Source organism: Conger conger, chromosome 8, assembly GCF_963514075.1.
Source record: "Conger conger chromosome 8, fConCon1.1, whole genome shotgun sequence".
NCBI lineage: Eukaryota > Metazoa > Chordata > Actinopteri > Anguilliformes > Congridae > Conger > Conger conger.
Window position 1 is genome coordinate 41712669 of NC_083767.1, and position 22964 is coordinate 41735632.

A 22964-nucleotide genomic window follows, 5' to 3' on the forward strand; every position below is an offset into this window, starting at 1 on the left:
CTAGCTAACACGACCCAGGTGTTTGGCTATACACTTCGGTGTGGAATCGCTTCCCTCGGCTTCTATAACGTTACTGTAAGTTCCATGAATGTCCTGGCATGGATGGATAGATTTCTTGCTACAAATAGTGCATTTGGTGGTTGCTGTTTAATAGTTGTCTCGGTAAAGTACATTGATGCGATTGGCAGGTTGAAATCTTTAACCAGACGAGGTATTATGAATGGACAACATTTGCATTGTTTTCCAATGGTATATCCTGCAATATAATTGTAAAGAACTAAGTTACTACTTGTTGTGTTTGTTATTTATGACGCGTCATTATACGTTTATAACGACTGCTTGGCTGGCTTAGGATTGAATGTTTTTTTGTTGCATCAGTAATTGATACAATGAATTCCTTATTTTACACTGGCACTAGACTGGATACACAACCCGGTATACACAAAACGAATACCGTTGCAAAGAGCGTGTAACCAGTTGGGAATCGTAAACAAGATGACCGATAAGTGAGGACTCAATAACTTTGCTGGTAGGGGGTAGCCCATTGGACATTGGTCAGATATATCCCAACCACAATCAAAATCAAACTGACACCCCTGTGCACTATTTTAACAACAAATATTTTCATCTGCCTATGCATCACCCAATTTTATTAGTGTAGCAGAAGCCCCTTCATGATAAGTGGTTATCCATACGCTTGCTTGAAGAGCATCCCTCATAGGTCCGGAGCCAGGTGCTCGACCCACTGCCCCACATTTTGCTGCCCTGTTTCTGACCACTGTTGGTTCATAACTCATACTACCATAAAAATACCACAACCTGGTGAGAAATGTTTAATGACTAAATTCAATAAAAAAAGATATATTCGAAGCTATATCGTACCTATAGGACTACAGGAAACAAACAATATTAAGCCTATTTTCCAGTCAAAATCTTAGTCGTTTTCTCCTGGAAGATCTTACTACTACTGCCCCCCACAGGACGATTTAGTGTCGGTAATTTCAATAACACGCTTCTTCGGCTGCATGGCACTTGCATGATAACCCATCATCACTGTTATCATTTAGTGGGCTGCCAATCCGAAACACACACACACACACACACACACACAAAGCAAATATCCATACAGAACAGACTTGCTGTGTCAGGCCTCCTGCTGTCCTTTTTAGAAATGAAATCATTTCCTTTAAATGATATTTTATTACCCCATACCCTAGCCTTACTTCCTGTTGGGAGTGTGTGAGGGCATGGCAAGGCCCATGAATGTGCAGCTGGGCAGTGTGTGTTACTGTTTGTCGGGGGGAGAGAGGAGCACGCATGTGGAAGGTTCTGGGGAAGAGGAAAGCCAGGGAAGCGTTTTTTGCTTCCTTTTCCAGTTGGCTCTCGTGCAAGCAGCTGGCAGTGTGTTTCCCTGCGAGCAGAGAGGATGCTGGGAGCATGTTCTGTTGATTTTGATGTGATTTACACTGCAAAATATGCGTTGACCTTGCACTGATTTTGACACTAGGTTCTGCCGTCTCTTGACAAAGTAAGGCAGTCCAGTCAGCAGTGATTTACGGCTTGCGGCTTGAGGCTTTGCCTCCTGCTTGGCTGATTGCAGTTTTAGTGTGTGCAGGGTTCAGCAATAACATTTGGTTGCTTGTTTGTCAAGCAAGTAAATCCAGGTGTGGGACAAGTACAACTGCTTGGCCACCCGCCTGATTGGACAAGTCATTTTGGGGCAGAATTGAGTTAGTTCAACTCTCCGTTTTGGCACCTCTAAGCTAACATTCAAGCTGAGCTGTGTGTGCGAGATGAAAATAATGTCACCACTCACAAGGCGGGATCAGGTTGGTTTCTGAGAGACCACTACTCTGTCATGGAATCAGATCTTTAGTACAGTAGACTCTAGACCAACATACCATTTAAAGCATGCAGAGGCCTCTACGTAGTAACGAGCATAGCAACTGACAGTAAACAAACACTGAAAATTCAGCAGTGCATTTTTCTGGCATCTCATCACTTTTTAAAAAGTGATGACTAATTAAGTGTCATAAGGACTAATTAAGTTTTGTAAACTGGCATGCAGTGCAGGCCACAGTCATGCTATTCATTTAATTTATTTTCCACATAAGCTAATTAAACTTTTATCACTGTCTTTGACCCACTCCATTAGCTAATGGTAATATCACATTTTGGTATCACAACTTAACATTGTTAAACTGGCTAGCTAGCTTGTTGGTACAAGTTAACCTTTGCTGTTTTAATCCAGTGTCTAATCTAACAGGTAAGCTTTGCCATAGTCTTATCAACTTGCCTGAATGGGCATGTGTGAAATAAACCTCAACATTGAACCCTGCAGTAAAAGTTCCTCAAACTCAGGACTTGCTGCTTTTTCGCTGCCCAGGTGCAAGTGCAGTGTGGGCATTCGGCAGATGTTTTTAGTCAAAGCAGCTCGCAAATTAATGTCATTAATTCAGTGTGCAGAACACCGCTAGGGCTATGGTTAGGCAAAGTTTCAATCAGATTGTTTCTTTCTGTTGTGGTGCATGCCGTAAAAGCTGCAAAATAAACAGCAATGAAGTTTATTATTATTTTTTTTTTAAAGAAATGGATGCATTAATTGAGTTGGTTGGGCCCCAGAGGAATCTATGTTGGCAGAATCTTGAAAAATCAAGAGCACTCCCCTGTATGCAATCAGTATGCAATTTGAATTGCACTGAACACAAAACTCAATAAGTGACCTATAAAAAGTGATGTATAAAAAGCAAACCCACAGTATGTTTAATCTCTCTGATATTTATGGTGGGTGGTGCAGTGTTAGCCCTGGGTGCAGGAGACACAGTTGCAGTGAAATTATCGTTGTCAGAGTTTGGCAACTGTAGATTATCATTCATTACCACCAGTAGTACCGCTAAGCTCTCAAAGTGTGTTTTGCTTGCAGGAGCACGGGCTGAACAAGGTTTTTATGTGTGCCACTATAACAGAAGGCAGGACAGTTTCCAAATTACACAAACAAAAACCCTGAGATATCTCAATAAGACAACAAATCAGACTGCCACAATCAGGTTAGGAGCCACACTATGTAAAAAGACTTTTAAATGTGTTTATTTTTCAGCTTAAATTGTAATGATGAAAATTGAAGATTTTTCCTGGAAGAGGCTGCCCCTGGTTGTATCAGATGCAGTTGCTAGAAGACAAAAAAACAAAAAATCAAATGCAGGTCTTGGCCTTAGAATGATCCAGTTTATTTGCGTGCATATAGGTTACCAAAGAGTCTATTTTTCTGTGTTAAAAAGTATTTGACCATAAGCCTAGTTTGAGGAAGGCTGCTGAGTTTTTCTAAGCCCGTATTCTAAAAATACTCCCCATTTCCAGAAAGAGCCTGCAGTGGGACAGTTCTTCTTCCTACGCGGGCAGTGCGGTTTGGGTCAGGTAACCAGCTGCACCCCTCACCCTGCCCGCGGGATCTGTCCGCACCCCCACCTATTCTCCCAGGGCTGTTCGGACAGGACAGAGGGCACGTGTCCACATCGGGGGGTAAAAGTCAGTTCCCCGAGGACTGCGTATGTTAATTATTATTTCCGCTCAATTACCCTGGCTTAATTTGTCCATTGGATGTGGATGCAGTTTCACAAAACACACACTATAATACAGTACATCCAGTGTTTAAGAGTATCATACTTGGCAAGTGATTTGGCCAATCCCACGTTTTTTAGAACAGAGGTCAGGGAAAAGAAGGCAGATTAATAAGGTTTTTGTAGAGTGGAGTTTGATGGTGGACAGAGGCATCTCCGATCCTGCTGAACACAATGACTCCAAAGTTAAGCTGTGCAGGAGCCAACCAGTCAGGATGAATAAAGTGTGGTGTTGAATGGCCCATTGATGTTCATGCCAGTTTCCTATTCTATGAGATGCCAACATTTGAACATTTTGCCTACAGACACAGGTTAGCAGGACTTAGAGGGCGATCACACTGTTGGTTTGCCGTGGCAGGAGGAAAAGATTTTTCCCACTTTTAAAGTATGGCGACAGAAGAAACCCCCCCCCCCCCCCCCCCACACACACACACACACGCATACACACACAATCTCTCTCTCTCACAAACACGCACACACACACAATCTCTCTCTCTCTCTCTCTCACACACACACACACACGCACTTCATCCATCATCAGTTGCTTAGTTGCGCAGTGTGTCAGGCCTGTGCCTTTGTTGTTGTGGTGTAAATAAAGCAGGATATTTGAGATGAATGAAGTGGATTGCTGTCGGGGAGGTGTAAGGTGGGGACAGGGAAGCCTGCAGGCCCAGTCTGTCAGAGTGCCACGCAGGCTTGCACAGGGCTAATCCGCCAAGTAAGATGAAGCCTCTCAGCTGTCAGTTACCCAGCTCTGCCACTACTTAATCTAGAGGTCAGCAGCAGAGATCAAGAAGGATATCATTCTCCAAATAGACATTAAAATTCTTCAAACTGTGTTTTGCTGGTCAGCTTCCTTTAGTCACTGTGTCGGGCTGCATTTTCAGTAGTGTTCACGTTGATGGCAGAACTGTCTTGTACGTGCACTTGGGGCATGTGAAGTTCAAGGGCTTCACACGTTTGAAGATAAAATGGCTTCCTTCCGCCTTTGTCGCCTGTTTGTAATTAACCGCCGAGTTGTGCTGTTGACTCAGGCGCCCGTGTCAGACTCTCTGACCTATTACGGAGAAATGGAAACGAAATGTCAGGCAGGAGATGGGAAAGGGTGGAAAGGACAGTGAGCGAGACCATTTTCTTCTGCCCTCCATCTTGTCTGGCTGCCATCTTCCCTCTTCCTCTCTTGTATGTGCCGTATGTGAGATATGTGATGTACAGTGCAGGTCTGTATTCCTACACTGTTCAACCAATATGGATGTAAAACCCTGAAATTAATGTCTACACTTTGATGTCATAGTCATTGTTTTATTTCAGATTCAATGGGCTGGAGTACAGAGCCAAAATAAGAACAACAAAATTTCACTGTCCAATACTTATGGACTGCACTGTATGGGAGTCACCTTATAAAGAGACTTGCATCACTGACTAGAGGAATAGATGTACATTACTGGTTGTCATTCCTAAAACACTGAGAATCTAGTAAGTTCTGGTTAAATCATATTGACTTTGCATATCAGAACTGAGGAAATGTGAGTGCCTGGTCCTCCCACTGTGTTCTCATAGGGCATTAAAGCATCTTCTTAGTCAAACTTTTTTGTTTTGTCTTGCAGATTATGCGCATTGATAGATGTGTACTGTCAGGGGAAAGGCCCAAAGCTAGGCTCTGAAGCTTGTGACAGCTTTGTCAGGTGCCAGAGTTTTACCCTCACTCATTTGTATCTGACTAAATGTCAGCTGCGCTAGGAGTACTTAAGGCCTCCCTCCTGTTCACTTTGAGGGAAAGTCATTTTTAAAACGGTACTTCAGCTTTCTACGAGCTGACGCCACGGCTGGGAGTATATATCGACACATCTTCCATCATGTTTGCTCAGTGTGAGGAAATGTTTGGGCTCAGAAGTAAAAGCATTTCTCTCATCATATTCAGGTCAGTGCCCAAAGCTTTGACATTACGTTACGTTAATGGCATTTGGCAGACACTCTTATCCAGAGCAATGTACAGTTGATTAGACTAAGCAGGAGACAATCCTCCCCTGGAGCAATGCAGGGTTAAGGGCCTTGCTCAAGGGCCCAACGGCTGTGCGGATCTTATTGTGGCTACACTGGGGATCGAACCACCGAACTTGCGGGTCCCAGTCATGTACCAGGCCGCCCACATGGCAGACGTGAAGTTGGGCCATCAATCCACAGACAGTCCACTGTATCTAGCCTGCATGGCTTCACACAAGAAATGAGTTAGAACATAAGAAGAAGAACACAAGAAAACTGATGACCGCAACAGGCCATTCAGCCCAACTTGCCTTGTCATTTATTATTTTATTTTCTAGCTCGTCTTGGTCAGTGGTTCCCAACCCTATTCCTGAAGATCTACTGTCCTGTAGGTTTTCACTTCATCCCTAATTTTGCTCTCCCGATTATATACTAACCTCTGATATTAGATTTATTGTCCTTCTGGCGGAAATTTGTTGCCAAGATAGCTGTTGAATGATGTTTGCGTTATTAGGGTTGCGATGAAGATCTACAGGGTGGCATCTGCTGGTCTAGGTGCTGTAGTAACGCTCTTGAGGGGGGGGTGGGTGAAGGCGGCTGCAGCTCAGTTGAATGTTATCGAGGGTGTGCCGTAAATCTTCCCCTCTGAAACTCTGAAAACATCTATAGAATTTTGAATGATAGGAAAGGAGTCGTGTAACTTTAGACGAAGTAATGGGGATGTTGCCAAAATGGAAAAAAAGTTATTTTGTGAATTGTGATGGGCAGGCAATTGTATGAACAGCAGTTGGTTTGCTAACCAGCGAATGCAGACCACAGCTCACAAAAGCTGCATGACAAAATGGACAACAGTTCTACAGTAAGTAACTACTGATAGCTTCTAATAGTTTCTAATCCCTAAATAAATAAATGCACAGCTTCAGTTGAACGGCAAGTTCAAAACGTCTGACTGAAGTTTTACGTTTGTTAGAATCAAGGCTACATTTGCCTGGAAGTGCCTTCAGTCTGCCTATGAAATGAATACTCAAATGACTGAAATAGAACAAAATGGTAGCGCAAACCAGTCGTTTCATCACATGCTTATATGTGCCAAATCTAGGAGTGTAAACAAATTCCACAATCATCTGATGTCACAAATGACACACTTGAGTTTTAAATTACTATTTCAGTTTTAGTGTGCGTTCCTCATTGGCCCAGATACAGTTTGTGTGATAAATACTTTCTCCTGCCCTGCTGGCTTCACCATAACTGGTGTAGGGGTATCAACTGGTTGGTGCTTTAAAGCCAGAACATGCACTTCTAGTAACTACAGAGAGGCTTGTGCAGCACCGTTATGCCTCCAGAAATTATACATGCACCGAGGATATTACCTGATTATTATTCTTTTAATGGAATTTAATCTCATCAGTGGTTGGAATGACTTCCTGTGGACAGTGCTACAGCCTGAGATGGCTGAGCTCTAGGGAAGAAGCGGTGTGGCTTTCAGTATCAACAGCACTGCCGGGGAGAAGCTCCTCAAAGCAGCAACACATCCACAGGACTGAGTCTAATTCAAATCAAATGTTATTTATATAGGACAATTCATACAGGAAAGAACTCGCTGTGCTTCGCACAAGCAGCTCACGTACAACATTATAATTACAATGCTAATAATAAGCCACAGAAATCATACAGTAAAGGAAGCAACCAAGCAGGATATACCGTAAAATCAAAATAAACAATCATTCCTGCTTGTTGGAAAAGGGGGGTAAAAAAGACAAAGATAATTATTTTTAATTTCATCAGCTACCTTTGGACAATCTGCTAATTGTCCTTCAAAGGGACGTCAGCAATCCAGTTCACCTTCACTGCCAACGACCAACCATCCGTGAAGTCAGGCTTGAATGGTAACATTTTGCATGTAGCTGAAACAGTTCTGTTTTACAGTCGAATGTAATGGTGGCTTCAGTTGCAGCTCTTTAAATGTTAGGCATGCAAGAACAGGCAGTGCGGTAGCTGCCTCTCTTTCAGGCCAGCTGCGTCTAAACCACACCTCTGTGGTCCTACTGCTTCTGAGTAGGGAAGGACAGACCTACTGTTACGAAATTAAAGCACATTTTCATGTTTATATTTGTGAATAAACACTGAAACGAATGTGTTGTTGGTATGGCCCCTGTGGAGACATAACGTGGCTGTGCAAGCCTCTTCTTGCTTTAAACCACAAAGTCGTTAATTCCCCAGTGCCAGCCATTTTAAATCCAGCAGGACAGTCAAAAAACTTCTGCGAGTATCTAAAATGTCTTTCGCCCTGTGCGCAGAAACTGTCCACTAAAGCTGAAATAATACTGTAAAATATCCAGAAAGGGAAGTTTCCCTTCAAGTACCTGGTCTGCTGTGATGTGGCAACGTTCTTTCCTCCTCTGTGACCGCATTGTAAAACCACACCCAAGGCAGTTTTGTAAGAACATCATGGCATGGTTTTAATTTTAGTGCAGTTTGAACTTAGAGGTCTGACAGGAAGACGGCTCGACAGAAAGGCGGACGTGCTGAGGTGGACATCCTCCAAGCTTTCATAGTGTAGCAAGTCATTTCCCTCCAATAAAATAATCTTTTATTTAACAGAATACGTGCACACTAAATACATGGCCCAGTCTGCCTGACCTGAGATGCTCTACAGGAAACTCTATCCTGCTCTACGTGTCGATTTAGGTGGGAATTGTGGTCACCACCAATGTGCAGTGAACATAACATTGTTTCACAAATAATTTTGACTACCCCTTCCAAAAAGTGGAGATAAACACCGAAAGTAGCATTATGGGGGTTTTGTGGCCTGTAGGGCCACAGCCAAATGTGTTCCCACCTGTGTTAAAATGAAAGATACGGTATATTAGGTTTTGCAGGGGTCCGTGGGTCACCTGCATTAGCTCTTTATGGCCGTTCAGCAGGCAGCCATCCACCTGATACCAATTGCCTTTCCCATGACTGGAAATGGCCCTCCTGTTATTCTGTGTGGAAAACAGCCAACAGTCTGTGTGGAAATCAGCCAATAGCCTGCACTGGAGTGTGCCCCACTGCCCCTCCCCCAATACTTCATCATATTGAGAAATCATTCACATTGTCAAAATAAAACGGGCCAGAAACCTTTATGACCGCCATTAGGCTTGCCTGAGAAATGTAAAATGCAACAAGGTGTCAGATTTCCGTCGTATGGAATAGTGTTGGCTCTTCTCGCCGTTCTAGAACTGCCTGGACTTGAAACAGTTTTTTTTCTTTCTTTTTTTCTTTTTTGCCAAAACTTGTCCACCTGGGTTGCGGAGTCATTACATTGGTCCTTCTGCAAAACGTGCTTTTCTTTGTGCGTTGAAGACCAATTTCCCACAGTAAAAAAAAAACAAAAAAACAATCGTGCCACCTGTTTCCCATCAGTGCCAGGGTCTAATTCAAGGCCTCTTCCTTCAGGGCAGGGAGGACTCCGATTGGCCGACGCAGACATGGAGTTGTTTTCTGCAGAAAGGAAAGGGAAAGCGAAAAGCATTGTGGCACAGCCTGCTGCTCTGGAACCGAGTGAATGGAAGTGTCACATCAGGACTCGGGCTTCAGTTCAGTTTCACACAGGCCTGCTTGTGTTTGCGTTCATGTACATTGTGTTTGTACTGTGTACGTAACTGTGGGGTAAACATGTCCCATCACTCTGCTATTGCCTGCTGTGCCATTTATTTGCCCTCCCCAGCCCAGCACGTCCGCAGTGTGTTTCCCGTTTGTTTCCCGTTTGTTTCCCGTTTGTTTCCCGTTTGTTTCCCGTTTGTTTCCCGTTTGTTTCCCGTGCGTTTTTGTCCGTGCGTTTCCCATGCGTTTCCTGCGTGTCGTGTTCACGGCCAGGGTTGAGACAGCGGAATCGCTGACGGCATAGATGGCGGGTGAGGAGAGAGATGCGCTCGCCTGGTGTGGGGGGTGGGGGCGGGTGAGTCGGGGGGGGGGGGGTTGAGGGGCGGCGCTAAGGGAAACGGTTGCACAGCTGTCCCAGATCACAGCCAGTACATGCGTGGGAGACAAAGAGATGCAAAATTATTTCATTTTAATATGGATGCTAACCAGAAAGCTGGCTGGAGCTTCATCAGACACACAGACAAGACAGTGGTGAGACAGAACTCTTAAAAACACAACTGTATATTGAAAACCGATATCTTAGTAATCATAGCAATATTATATGTATATACAGACTGACTACATTGTAAAGATGACTTTGTACTGAGTGCTGCATTATTCTGTGTGACTGGAGGAGTCTGCACATAGACTCGGCTGCTATGTACAAAGATAATTAATCAAATAATTAATGGGAATTTCTTAAATTCCATAATTAAAGAAAGATGCCTGAATTTGCCATGCATCTGTAATTGAAGTGTAATTATTTGTTCTTATTCTTCAGTCTATTTGGAGTCTTTCACATATTTTCAGTGGGAACTTCGTGACATGAGGAAAAGCAGGTAAATATGAGGACCAGAGAGAAATATGAATATCAGGGTTATCATATCATGTTTAAATAGTTGAACATTGTCCACATTGTTAATATTAGCTGTAGCTATGAATTCACTGCAACTCATTTTTTGCATAAATTGTGCTGCAAAGTACATCATTTGCATTGATAATCCTAAACCAGTAATTAAACATTTTCTTCGCCCTGAGCACCGTCCAATTATGTAAATTGTTCTCCCCCTAAGCTATCTATAGCTAGACGCAAACAAAACAAACTGTCATTTGATAAAATAAAAAAAATAAAAAAAATGAGGCTATCTGTTATGGTGGCAATATACATCTCTAGGGGCAAGAAATGTTCTACTCTCCGAGGGGAAACTCGCTTTCACTAATAACATGGTCCAGTTAGCAGAGTTAGCATGGGAGTCGCACATTCGGTTGCGCCAGTGCACTGTCACTCAAAGTACGAATGTTAACACTGCCAAGTCAGCGGTCCTTACAAAGTTAGTTTATAAACGCCCTTGTTTATGACTTTCTTTGGCAATATCACCAGATAGCCTGCACTTTAAACAATTTACCTTTCAAGTAAACTGGATGCTTGGTTTTGGTAAGCCCTTTAGTGAAGTGGTTTATATGGGTTACAGCGCTGTGCGTTAGCCGTTTTCTTCTTTTTTTTATGAACAGCTGTCGGCTACTACAGAATTGGCTAGTCTTTCTGCGAGTTATTTGTTTAAAGTGAGCAGTGGTGTTGGCCAATGCACATTTTTAAAACGACGTTCTCAAATTGCAACCATTTAACCAGTGTCTGGGTGTTGTATTTTCTAGGTTTTTTTTTTGTCAAGAGTCCCTACTTATTTCTATTGCATAGGTGCACTTACGTCTAGAACTGGTTGGTATTTCAAAAAGCAGGATTACTGAGTTAGCTCGATAACTGCACTGGGTAAAACCCGGAGCACCTCCCTTTACTTGAGTCCATGTTCCAGATTTGGGAAGGTTATGGTTTTTACTTGGCGCTGTTGTCCAGCTAACTCACTACTCCTGCTTTGTGAAATATCCCCCTGGTATGCTGTTGGTAGCCCATGTAAGTACATTTTATTGATAAAGCACATCTATACTTGTACCAAAGTTCTATACAAAATATATACATGGGAAATATACATACGAAAATATTAAAAGCACAGGACAAACAGTGAAACACTAAAACGCCACACCAAAGAGGTGAGTTTTCAGTGTAGATTTAAAAAGATAGAGGGATGGGGCCGACCAAATACGCAATGGTAAGACGGGCCAAATATTGAAAAAGCACGATCGCCCTTTAACTTCAACCAGGACCCTGGAAAACCTGAGACAAGTTTGATCAGAGGACCCCAGAGACCATATGGGGTAACATGGGGAGAGTAGGTTGGTAATGATGTCAGCATGCACATGTATGTTGCTGAAGACAAGCATTACTAAACGATGGACTCGCTCCACTCATGTACACTCCTGTGCATTTCTCGCCGCTAATTTCACCCTGCTTCGTGATGCTGTCGGAAACGTATCCGTCAACATCTCTCTCGTTCTGCGACGGGCATGCATCGGAACAGAAACGGATGTTGCTGTACGTTTGGGAATTTGCAGGGGAAAAGGGGCCACTTCACATAAATTGAGCAATTAAGCTCTCGGGGAAATCCAGTTTTTCTCTCCGTATGGGAGTAAGGGAGGTTTTAAAGGGCCAGCTCTCTGCTCTGTGAAAAATGAGAGACATATTATATTTACTCTACTGTAAATTAAAGGCTCTTTTTATAAATACTTGATACTCCGAGGTATTTTCCATTCATAGAGCTCATTCGTTTACAGGACGGCCAAGGCTATGATTATTTGGACTGAACCTGTGATGCACTGTGGCAATATAGAGCACCTATTCTCAGTATTTTTGCACCTAATCCAAAGAAATGGTGTTCACCATTTAATTTTGCTCCAAAAATGCCAAAACTCAGGGCTTGTTTAGCCTCAGTACTGTGTGCATGTAGTTATGGGAGGCTTTGAAACAATTCTGCAATTCATCATCACTCAGTTATACACTCATTATAGTTAGCAGGGTATTTCTGAGTGTTTAACTGCACCGTGATGTGATTCAGAGGTACATGTTTGGCACTGCTGGATAATAAATTGTAAAAAGAGACTAGTCAAACGGCCCTTAACTGGAATACAGAAACCAAAACGGCCGTAATATTTTTGTAAATCTATTCTGTACTCACCCACAAATATGAACAAATATCAATAATATATTTGAAAAGAGACCGTTAGAGTTCCACAGAGACCATAAAAGCAAACTAAGGCACTAAGTGCAGGGCACCCCAAATTAGCATGTGGCGAAACTCAAAGTCATCTAAGGAACACGTTGTAGTATAAAACCGTACAAGTGTGGAAATGCAGCAAGGCCACATGGTGAGCAGATATTCACAGTGCGTTTTATAAAGGAGCCTTTAGCCCCGGCAGGCTGACGGGGATTTTCCTGGCTCAGGACAGGCCAAGGTGGTAAAGTGGGGTGGGTCAGTGTGAGCCTGGACTGTGATTCAGCCTCCGCCGCCCCTGGTGGTCCCCTGGCCCTCACACATCGACACACTCCTAAAACACGGGCAAGTTATACCCATATGAGTCTTAGCGGGGTACGCATTTCATTCATGAAAAATTTACATTCCCCTAAATAAAAATCTCAACGCAAACAGTTCTGGTAGCTATGTCAAGCCCTCTTTTTGTGTTAAATTTGTAGAACTGGCTGACTTTTGTAGTTTGTCTTGACGCAGTCCATCAGTTGTCACCCTGCAGCACACATCGAGATGCAGGTCCTTAATCCAGTAGCGCAGGGGTGTCCTTTCTTGCATAACAAACACCAGGCTCTGTTGCATGTTTACTGGGCTATCTGTTAACGGTGGGGGAGTCCATTACTGTAGTGATTACCGGTAATCAGCGATGTTCACAGGTGTGTTTCTAAGAAAAGAAAATTGCTTTAATCGGACATGTCGTTTCCACTGACATGAACGGGAGGGGGGGGGGGGTGTTCCTGGAGAGAGAGGGAATTTGGTCGGCAATGAGGAATTGTGATAGGAAACATTGTAAGTTATGATAATGAAGGAATAGGATACATGGTATTGTCTGGGAGTTGTCTGGGCTGAACACCCAGGTTGGGCTGTGTTTTGTTGTTGGCTGCATTGTAATACCAGTGATTGCTGTAGGCCTAGCTTGTGTAATCGGGATCTTCCAATCCATCCCTTGTTTTATTTCCTCCCAGGTAAATTAACTGAACAACCGTAAATCCTCAAATTGTGGCCGGGATCTTTTATTTACTTAGGCTGCACAAAGCACAGGCCTTTATTTGGGGCAGGCTTGTATTCGAGGCAGGCCTTTATTTCTTATTAGGCTTCTGTTGTAGAATTTTATTCTTAGAAATAAAGAAAATGGCTGCACTTAAAGTGGGCCAATACTGTTCAACACTTCCTGTAACCGTTCAGAAATCAATTAGTGTAGGCTAATCAGGAACACCATTTGGTAAGTCATAATGTCAGTCTTAACAGACTTAGTTTATTGCAAATATTCTCAAACACAATAAATCACATGCAAGTCCAGAATCCATAAAATAACAACTTGCCAGACACGCCTTCACGAACAATAACAAATTAGCGTAGATAACAGCAAGTTAAGGATCTTTTTTTCCTAAAGTGCGTTTTATTGTGAGACATGCGTTTTGTTTGGAGCAGCAAGGAGGCTATCAAAAGATTTTCGCTTTGGTTTGGGATTTAATTTACTTTTGGACTGTTTGATTCTATTGCTAAATTTTGGGACTGTTAAGTTTTATGTAGTTGAAAGAGTGTCGGGATTTCCACCTGTCTGTTTATTGCGAGCCAAGGCAGCCACTTTCATTCATTCATTGAACGTGCGCTGTGCTGTAAATACATGGAAACCTTATTGCGTAGCCAAGTAGCCTAAATTGAGTTAATTTTTAATTTTGCCTGATTTACTTTTTATTAAATTCGTAGGCTGGAATGCCTAGCGGCAACAATTGTGTTTAAATGTATACTGCTTCAGCCTTTGGCAAGCTACTCAGAAGGGTGCGGCAAGCGACTGGTAGCTTGAGAGCAACGTGTTGGAGACCCATGGTGTAGGACAATGACTTTTCATTGGCAACAGTATTAAACCAACCAACAATATAAAATATTAAGAAGAGCTATTTTATTTCATTGAGTTAAATCGAAACAATGTCTTCTAGTGCTCATGGACTGATAGCCCTACTGGTAGGCAATATTACCCCGGCTTGTATTTGGGGGCCGGCCTTTATTTGAATCGCCCCCGGCTATTATCCGAGGCCCGGCTTCAAATAGAATCCCGGACACAATTTGAGGATTTACGGTATTAGTTCTGCTGATTGGCCAGACTTTCTTCTCATCTGACTCCCGATTTAAAGGAAGGATGGAAAACCAGCAGTTCTCCACTCTCAAAGATCATGATTTGTGGAACTGGGCTGTATAAAATGTGCTGAAAGTATAAATATATAAATAAATTCCTGGAAAAATATCCATCACGCCTGTGACTGACAGGTGAAAACACTTGATTTTCTTGTTGCTCTACATTTTACTGCAGCCAAGTTGGCCTTGCCTACTATTCTATCCTTTTAGCCAAAATGCCTGGGACCATTTCTCTTCATGATCTGAAAGGCCTTGGAATGGGTGCAATGCCCTTCACCTGCAGAGTGATGGAAGCCGGCTGGGGTCGACCTGTCTCCAGTATGACAGATCCTTAGCAATTACTATGCAGCATACCGCAACACAAAGCTCACTAGACCGTCAAGTCATTTTTTTAAAACTGTGTCATTCGCTATTTGCCTTAATTTTGGGTCCTGTCGGAAATACTACTGTGGTAGAGGATGAGTTAGTGGGAATATATGGAGTCAATTTAGAGCCAATTTGGTGCATTGACTAAACAAATGAAAATAATTTTAACAGACAAAACTTAGCCCAGACAAGAATGAAAAGTTAATGGAGGAAAGAATTTCTGTGTTCACTGAAAAAATATGTAATTTTGTTTAATGACATTTTGCACCGTAAACAAGCAAATGTACTTCAGATGTGTTTCAAATACATTTGCATGGATTAATTTCCAAGTTATTGAAAAAGGCAAAGAAGGAAAAATGAAAAGCGGTTGATGAGGACACATCCAGACTTGTGAGGTATATCGGTGGCAGATCTCCAGAAGCCTGGTTGCATGCCAGCGCAGCTGTGTCTTAATGTAATGGCTTGACATTTGCGTGAAAACCTGTTTTAGAATCACTCTTCCAGTTTTTGGCAATTAACAATTGCAATTGGTTGCGATTGAGGCCTAGCAGTCAAGATATTTGAATGAAAAAAATAAGCTCAGTCTTATCTAAAGGCTTTTGGTGTCTTGGACCAATTTCAAACGCTAAATGCAGTCACCTTGGCAATAGCCGCTCCAAGGCTCAATTTAATTTCCAGCATTGCATCAAGAGTTGAGTGTTGACCAATGACATTCCTACAGTTGAGTATGTTGACCAATGACATTCCTACAGTTGAGTATGTTGACCAATGACATTCCTTTTCATACTTGAGAGGCCCAATGCATGGAACAGTGTTTAAGTTCATCCACACTGAAACCTGAGCAGTCTCCTTCTCTCTTTCCCTCCGTGTTGATGCAGGACGTATATGGGATTAGCAGCAGATTGCTAAAGGAGACCAAGTTCCCTTTTTGGGGCCAAACTTTGGCTGTCTGATTTGCAGCCAGGCTTCATTAGCTGCTTGAGAAATGATTAAACTACACTTTTTAATGGAAACCACACGCAGAAATAAAAACAGAATCATATCCGGAACTATTGGGCATCAACACAGCGCTGCATTGTTCCAGCAGCCATTTGGCCTCGTTCTAAACATAAACTAGCCTCCAGCAGACCTGCGCTTGTCTCCCACAGCAGAATCCAATAACACTGCTGCTGCAGGTTGTTTCTGGGCAGATTATATCTACCTAGTACTGAGCGAATGGGGACAGTTTCGAAAAAGTACATCTTAAATTCAATTACATTCAGTTTTCTTTTCTGTTATGAGCTGGTCATATACAGCCAAAGTGTAAGTTGGAGTACTTACTCTTTCCACATTTAGGTATGACCAAGTGGGCTGATAAAGGGAAACATATGAGTGGGAATTCAGGGCAGAATGCACTACGGAAGTGTCATTTCCCTCATTGTGTAAAGACTTCTAGCGCTTTGTATTTGGCACCATAGATACAGTTGCTATCGCAGGACTGTTGTGGGTCAGGTCGTTGAAGGTCAACTGAAATCGCAGAACGTTCACGAAAATTCTATTGTCACCCAAGGTAGACTGTGGTCTTAGCAAAAAGTATAAATGCACTCAAGTTCCTCAGAGTATATAGGCTAAACCAAATGTAGCTGTGACCAGTCACATCCTTTATACCTCAGTGGTCGCAGCCTGGCTCTCTCACTGGTCTATAAACTGGCCTTAACACTGGAAGGTGTGAGATCACAAATATTTGATTAGAATGTTCTTTACTGAACCTTCCAGTGCTAATGGTACAATCACTATGGGTAATTGAAAGCAATTGAGTCCTAGAACACTGACATTTTGAAATCTGCTCTTCTAAGGGTTAAGAGGTTAGAGGGGGAGCCTCATGCAAACTGAAGCCTAAATGATCCTAAACCACACAGAAGGGCCTTTGGACCCATGGACCACACAGGCAGGAAGCAGGCCCAACTTTCACTCCACAGTTTGCATCTTTAAAACAATAAACTATTTTCAGTATTGTCTGATAAGCAAAACGTAAAAATAAATCAAGGTACATTATCTGGATTTCATTCTGGTTCATGCTAGCCAGATTAACATTTGTTTTATTTGGAGACACACTCGGCTTTGCTCTGTTAATGGAGCATGTCAGTAAAGTTACTTATGTGGTCTGTCTTGTGAAATTATTGCACTGCCTGTTTCTCTGCGCATTTTAAATGGCAAACCACAAGCGCAGAGGCGATGGGCGTAGCTGCCATTTTACAAATGGCAAAAAGAGCCCGGCTGACACTCCGGCACACAGCCTGAAGATTAAGTCTTCAGATGGGCTTCATGAGGTTAGTCTCATCCGTGGAAAGCATCGAGTTGCCCTGTAAATGGAAGCTGACATTCTGCCGGGACTGTCTCCAGCTTGACGTTGCCGCGTATGTTACACCACGACAGTGCAGCATTGTCAATGTGCTATTTACTTTTGACCAATCTAAAACCAGCATAAGGTAAGTAGAGCAACGCTGACGTTTGATTGGTTAGCTTGGTTTGCGATCACCAGATGGTAGTTTTCTTTATTTTATACATTACCATTACACTTACAGTATGTGCTTTGGCACAAGCGCTCCAGGTTGTTATTTCAAGGTCGTTTCTGGGCCCTAACAGTCAGAAATTTGACCTGGAGGGACCTGGAGTGCTTCTTTATCTTGTGACTTTATTAGCACATTACATGCTTGAGAAAAGTGATTGCACAGGGACTTTGATGTCTTCTCCACTGTCTGTGCCAAAAGGATCCTCAGAAAACGCAAATTCTGTAGCAGATGCTACAAGGACTTCTAGGCCTATGTTTTTGAAATGTTGATCATCCATATCTGTGGATGAATACTGGTTTCTTTTCATCATGTCAATACAAATACATAGTTTGTGGTTCCCATACATTTATAGCGATGACATTTTAACTAGGAATTCAGTTCAAACTCAATTCTATGTATATATGCATGTCTTTTTATGCCACATCTCATTATCGTGCCATGCACTGCAATTCTGTTTTGTTTTGTTTGTTTTTGCACTGTCATCTAGAAGTAGACGTTGAGGTTACAGAATGGTTTATTCGTGTAAATAGAGGAAAGTCCACAGGGACTCTCATGATCCATAGCACAGACTCTGTTCTGGTGACAGCCAGCGCTTATTTGCGTAGCATTTGCAAAAAGAGGCTTCTTAACACAGATTACATTTACATTTTTGCGTTTATGGATGCTTTTATCCGGAGCAATTCACACAGCTCACGGTTTTACACACCATCCATTCATAGGGCTGGGTGTATGCTGGAGTGTGTTCAGGTTTGGTGTTTGTCTCCAGGGTGCAAACGACAACACCCCCAGCTGGGAATCCACCTTCCCACCTCGGAATGACAAGCCCAGTCCCAGCCGACCTGGGTCGAATACGTCATTGTTTTTGAATCGCATACTTTTCTATTGCTTTTACTGAGCTTGTCTGGCGCATTGGAACCAAAAAGGCCTCTCGGTTGGCTCAGTTGCACCTGTCAAAATTAGTCAAGCACAGGAAATTATTTGAATCCAAAATGATTGGCTCCCACCCTGCAGGATGGCAGCATGGGAGATAGTCGATGTTGGGAGGCAGTGTGGTGGAGCGGTTAGGGAGCTGGGTTTGAATCCTGCTGTTCCTACTCTATGACCAGTGTTCCTTAAAAAAAGTTTCTGAATCTTCCGAATTGAAAAACTTTTATGTTTGTAAATTTTGGCTTTGATTGGTAAAGGCTCAGCAAGGGAGTTAATGATGTACGATTTCTGTTCATTAACGTGACGCTTTCTTTTGAGAATTCAAATGGGTGGTTTTGAGTGTGAATGTTTGACTGGCTTTGTGCAGATCACTGGATGATGCACATTGCACAATGCACACAGCACGCAAACAGCAATGCTTTGTGCCCGCGGGATGTATCCCAGACAACAGTTCAGGTAGTTATCAGTTAGAGTTACAGGTTAATTGAGTGCATATTTGCAATCCTTTTAATTGTAAAGTGAGATTTTGAATGAAGTGAAGCCAATTCCTGACTTGAAAGCGGCCTTGCAGATTGCGTGTTTTGGTTCTGGGTTCTGGGTTCTGGGTTCTGGGTTCTGGGTTCTGGGTTCTGGGTTGTACAATGACCGGGTGCTTCCAGGTCATTGTGCTGTTTATCTCTGGGCTGGGCCGAAACACTATTTTTTTTGTTTTTTTGCTTTGTTTTTGAAACTCTAAACCATATGATAATGTTTTATCTAGCTTTTGATATCGAGGTTATGGTTGTTTTTATTTATTTTTTTATTTTTATTTACTGCTATTGCATATCATAAACTCCATGCAAAAGGGATCAGTCGACCAGCCATTTGTCAATTTGGAAGTGGACACAGATGTGGGCTTAGATTACCCAAAAAACACTGCTGCACAAGACAGCATATGAAACAACCATATGAAGAACTAGAGTCGCAGAATGGGTCAGGGTCGGGGACTGTACTTGAAGTTGGCAGCGCTGTCCAGTATTATCGAAAGTTTTGTAGTCTGTTCATATTTTTGCGTATCTTCTCAATGTACATGCTGTTCTGGTAGGTGCATGGATTCATAAAGCCATTTGCTTGAATGCAGCTGTCCAAAGACAAGATTAGCATGGTGTGTTAGCCTGTACACATGCCCACCATGTCTGTACATTGCATTTTATGTGTAAGAGAATGTAAACTGAACAACTGTTTAGACAAATACATGTAGCATGTCGTAAGTGAATTTGATTCAGTTTTTATGTACCATACGCATGACTTGCTTCCCTGTGCATCTAATTATATCTTCAAACACTTGTAAAGAATCACTGGCGTAATGCGATCATGACTTTTGAAAAGGTTCCCTGTCAGACCTATCGAATTCAGTATTTGTGGCAATTTGAAAGTTTCTTAGCCCTTGAAAAGAAAGCTGTAAGTCATTGCTGCCTGTGAAGGGTTAAAGGCTGTCTCCTCCTTATAGAGCTTACCAAGAGTAATAAGTAATAAGAGGCCTGAAGGCTTGTTGGTTCTTTAAACTGAAGCCTGGAGCCAGAGAACAATCCTACATTTCTCCACTAAATACCCAGCTATTTAAATGGACAACATGTGAAGCGAGCCTTTGCCAGTGACCCAGGACGAGTGCAACTGCAAAACAAATAACGTAATGCCGTCAACAGCGTCTGTTATGCCAAACTGCGTTCTCTCCTGAATTGCTCCCAGGCCTCCAGGCAGGAAGGGTTCTCTTAAGAGGTGCATTGATTTTGGCTCAGGCCACAGAGCCATGACACAACGTCATGGGACGGGCTGCAGCGATCCTCCTGCTCGCATCGAGACGCCGTCCAACTGCTGTTGTGCAGTGCTCTACGCTTTCCTTATTTACAAAGAGCACAAGTCAGGGATCCTCAAATCACGGTCCTTGAGGGCTGGGAGCTGCTGGTTTTCCACCCTCCCTTTACCTGGGAGTCAGGTGTGAAGATGGTCTGATCAATCGGTAGCTTTAATTGTTCTTCTAATTATCTGAAAAAAAAAAAAAAATCAGGACCATAGATGAATATGAGGTCCAGATTTGATGATGGCTGTTCTAATGTGAAAAATTTAGGAGCACAAATGCTCCTAAATATTTAAAAATATTTATAATATTTTTCCTGTCAACACACATCAAGTGCTCCTGAATGGGAGGGCTGTAGTGGTTTATTTGTGCTGTTTTTTCACTTCCTCTTTCGTCCACCATTTGAACTCTCACACAATGTCAAAGGCAGTCTCTATGACCTTGTCAGTTCTAACCTTCTTCTCTCCCCCTCTCTTCCTTTCTCTCTCTCCATCCTTACTTTCTCCCTCCTTCTTCCCAGGTTGAGGACAGTGTCTAGGTCCCGGTGGCTAAGTTCCATGCTGATTAAAGAAAGTGTCTACTGTGCACTCTGCAGTCTACAAGACCAATGTTTCCCTGCCCGTGGAAGAGCTTTCATTGAGGATACACACATTTTACCAACAGGTAACAAAGTAAATGATACACATATTTTGTCAACAGTGAAACCAAAACAACAATACACACAACTAACTGGTAAACAAAAAGCCTTTCATATTGGAAAATATGGGTAAAAAAGGTTGTAAAGAGGCACTTCCTCTCAGACTCGTACACCAAGCGACTGTTAAACTGTTAAACCACGACGTTTGTCGGCCCCAAGTCGAAACGCAGTGACATAGCCATGAGCAGCTGGACTGCAGCTCGAGGCTGGCTGTGGCCCAGGTGAGGCCCGGTCCGAAATAGCATCATGTTTATGTCCGTGTTCACGTGCTCGAGTGTGTGAAATTACCAGTTAGTAAGTGTGTGGAAGATTAACGCTGAGATTAGTGCTGAGCCACTCTTGGAGAGTAGCGGGTGGCTGCAGCTGAGAGGCTGGCTTTACTAGGCTCAGATGTGAATGAATTCATTTCTCCACCATTTAAATTGGAACAGTCGACGAATCGACAAATTCATTTAGCATAATTTCTTGGGATTGCATTACGTGCTCACAGAATAGTTGGCACATCAGAAAAAAAACGGTTTGAACCCGCTCCAAATAAGGAGAATAAGTGCATTGAAAAGCAAATGAGAGAAACGCACGTTCTCTCCAGAAACAGGAAGTCAAGCCCCAAAATTGAATTTGCTGAACAGAAGAGACTCCTGATAAACATGGTCACATGCCCATGCAAACTCAACATCCCATTGGCTGGATATGCTCCAGCCAGCCCCGCCCCCAGTCTCTCCCCCAGAGATAGTTGTTTTGGCATTTCAGAGCACAGTGCTGGTGTGGAGAAGATGCGTACAGTCTTTACACCCTCCCCCCCCACTCCCATCTTACGAGGATTCATACTGTCTGCCTTTAGTTTTAGCTTGGAAACAGATGCGTACGCACACACTCATGCATACACAATAGCACACACGCGCACACACACAGATACACTCACACACACGCGCACACACATATACACTCAAACACACACTGACATAATACACACACTCGTACAGTCTCATACAAACACACTCTCACACCCTACCTCCACCTCACAGCACTGCCACGAGCCAAATTTCTCATTGGAAACTTTTAAAACGGGGGACGTCCAATACAATAAATTACCTTCCCCACCACTGTTTTTTTTTCTTTGGGGCGTCTAGTCATTCTTTTATTAAGTTCCACAATTCTCTTAAGGTGGATTATCTGTTAAATATGCAGCCTGCGCTGAGAAAGGTACTGCACTCTCATAAATAATAGAAATGAAGATAAGTCCTGTTATGAATTATCACCTTGGAGACCGGAGCACTTAAGGCAAGCAGGCAGCCGTGGCGTTTTAATTTCCTCCTGGCGTTGAGTGCTCCGGGGCCCTGAGGCGTTTCAGCGCTTCGCTGTCATGCCGAGGCCTCCGTCACGCAGAGTAAAAGCCTGCGCTAGCCGCGTAGCCTTCTGCCACCCATAAAAACCAGGGTTTCCCGTGACCTTCTCCACAAGGTGAATGTTCGCCCGCCTGCTCCGCAAATTACAGCGCGAATGTGTGCAGACATGCAAATGAACACACTCGGTTCGCATGAGAAACCAGTGGGACTATGTGTAGTCCCTAAAATTCAGTTAAATTCAACTTTATTTCTATTGTGCTTTTCACAGTAGACTGTCACAAAGACGCTTTACATAGTAAACAGAAGGGAAGTAAACATGGGAAATATCACCCCTAAGCCCCCAAATAGCATATGAGGTAAACCACTCCCTAGTATGAGAAAACCCCTCAAACAGTGGCTAGAAAGAACTCCCCGATGGGAAGAAATCTCGAGATTTCATATGTCAAAAAACTCGTATGTCATAGGTGTTTGCTTTTAAAGCTGAACACCTAGGGAGGGAAAACATTCCTCCGCTGGAAAACGCAGAGGCACAGGGCACCTGACTCATGATGCAAGAACAGGTCGAGGTGTGCAATACTCTACGGTATGTGCTTTGAGTTAGGATAAGAGGCGGAAGCACCCCCAGGGCACTGGACTCAAAGATGTTTAAAATGATAAAGCGGGATCATTCTGCACAGATTATTGTTATTATGACTAATGTAATAAAAAGTTTAGTGTTAATCTGTGACCATGTTAAATTTTC

General features: G+C 42.9%; 1 protein-coding gene across 1 annotated transcript in view; it reads left to right on the top strand.

Moving 5' to 3' along the window:
• The window catches only part of ppp6r2a (protein phosphatase 6, regulatory subunit 2a), a 53779-nt gene that overhangs the window by 978 nt on the left and 29837 nt on the right, over positions 1-22964 (top strand). Inside the window, exon 2 of the mRNA XM_061251021.1 lies at positions 20700-20842. The gene's annotated coding sequence lies outside the window, so the exon portion shown is untranslated. The remainder of the gene's footprint in view (positions 1-20699; positions 20843-22964) is intronic.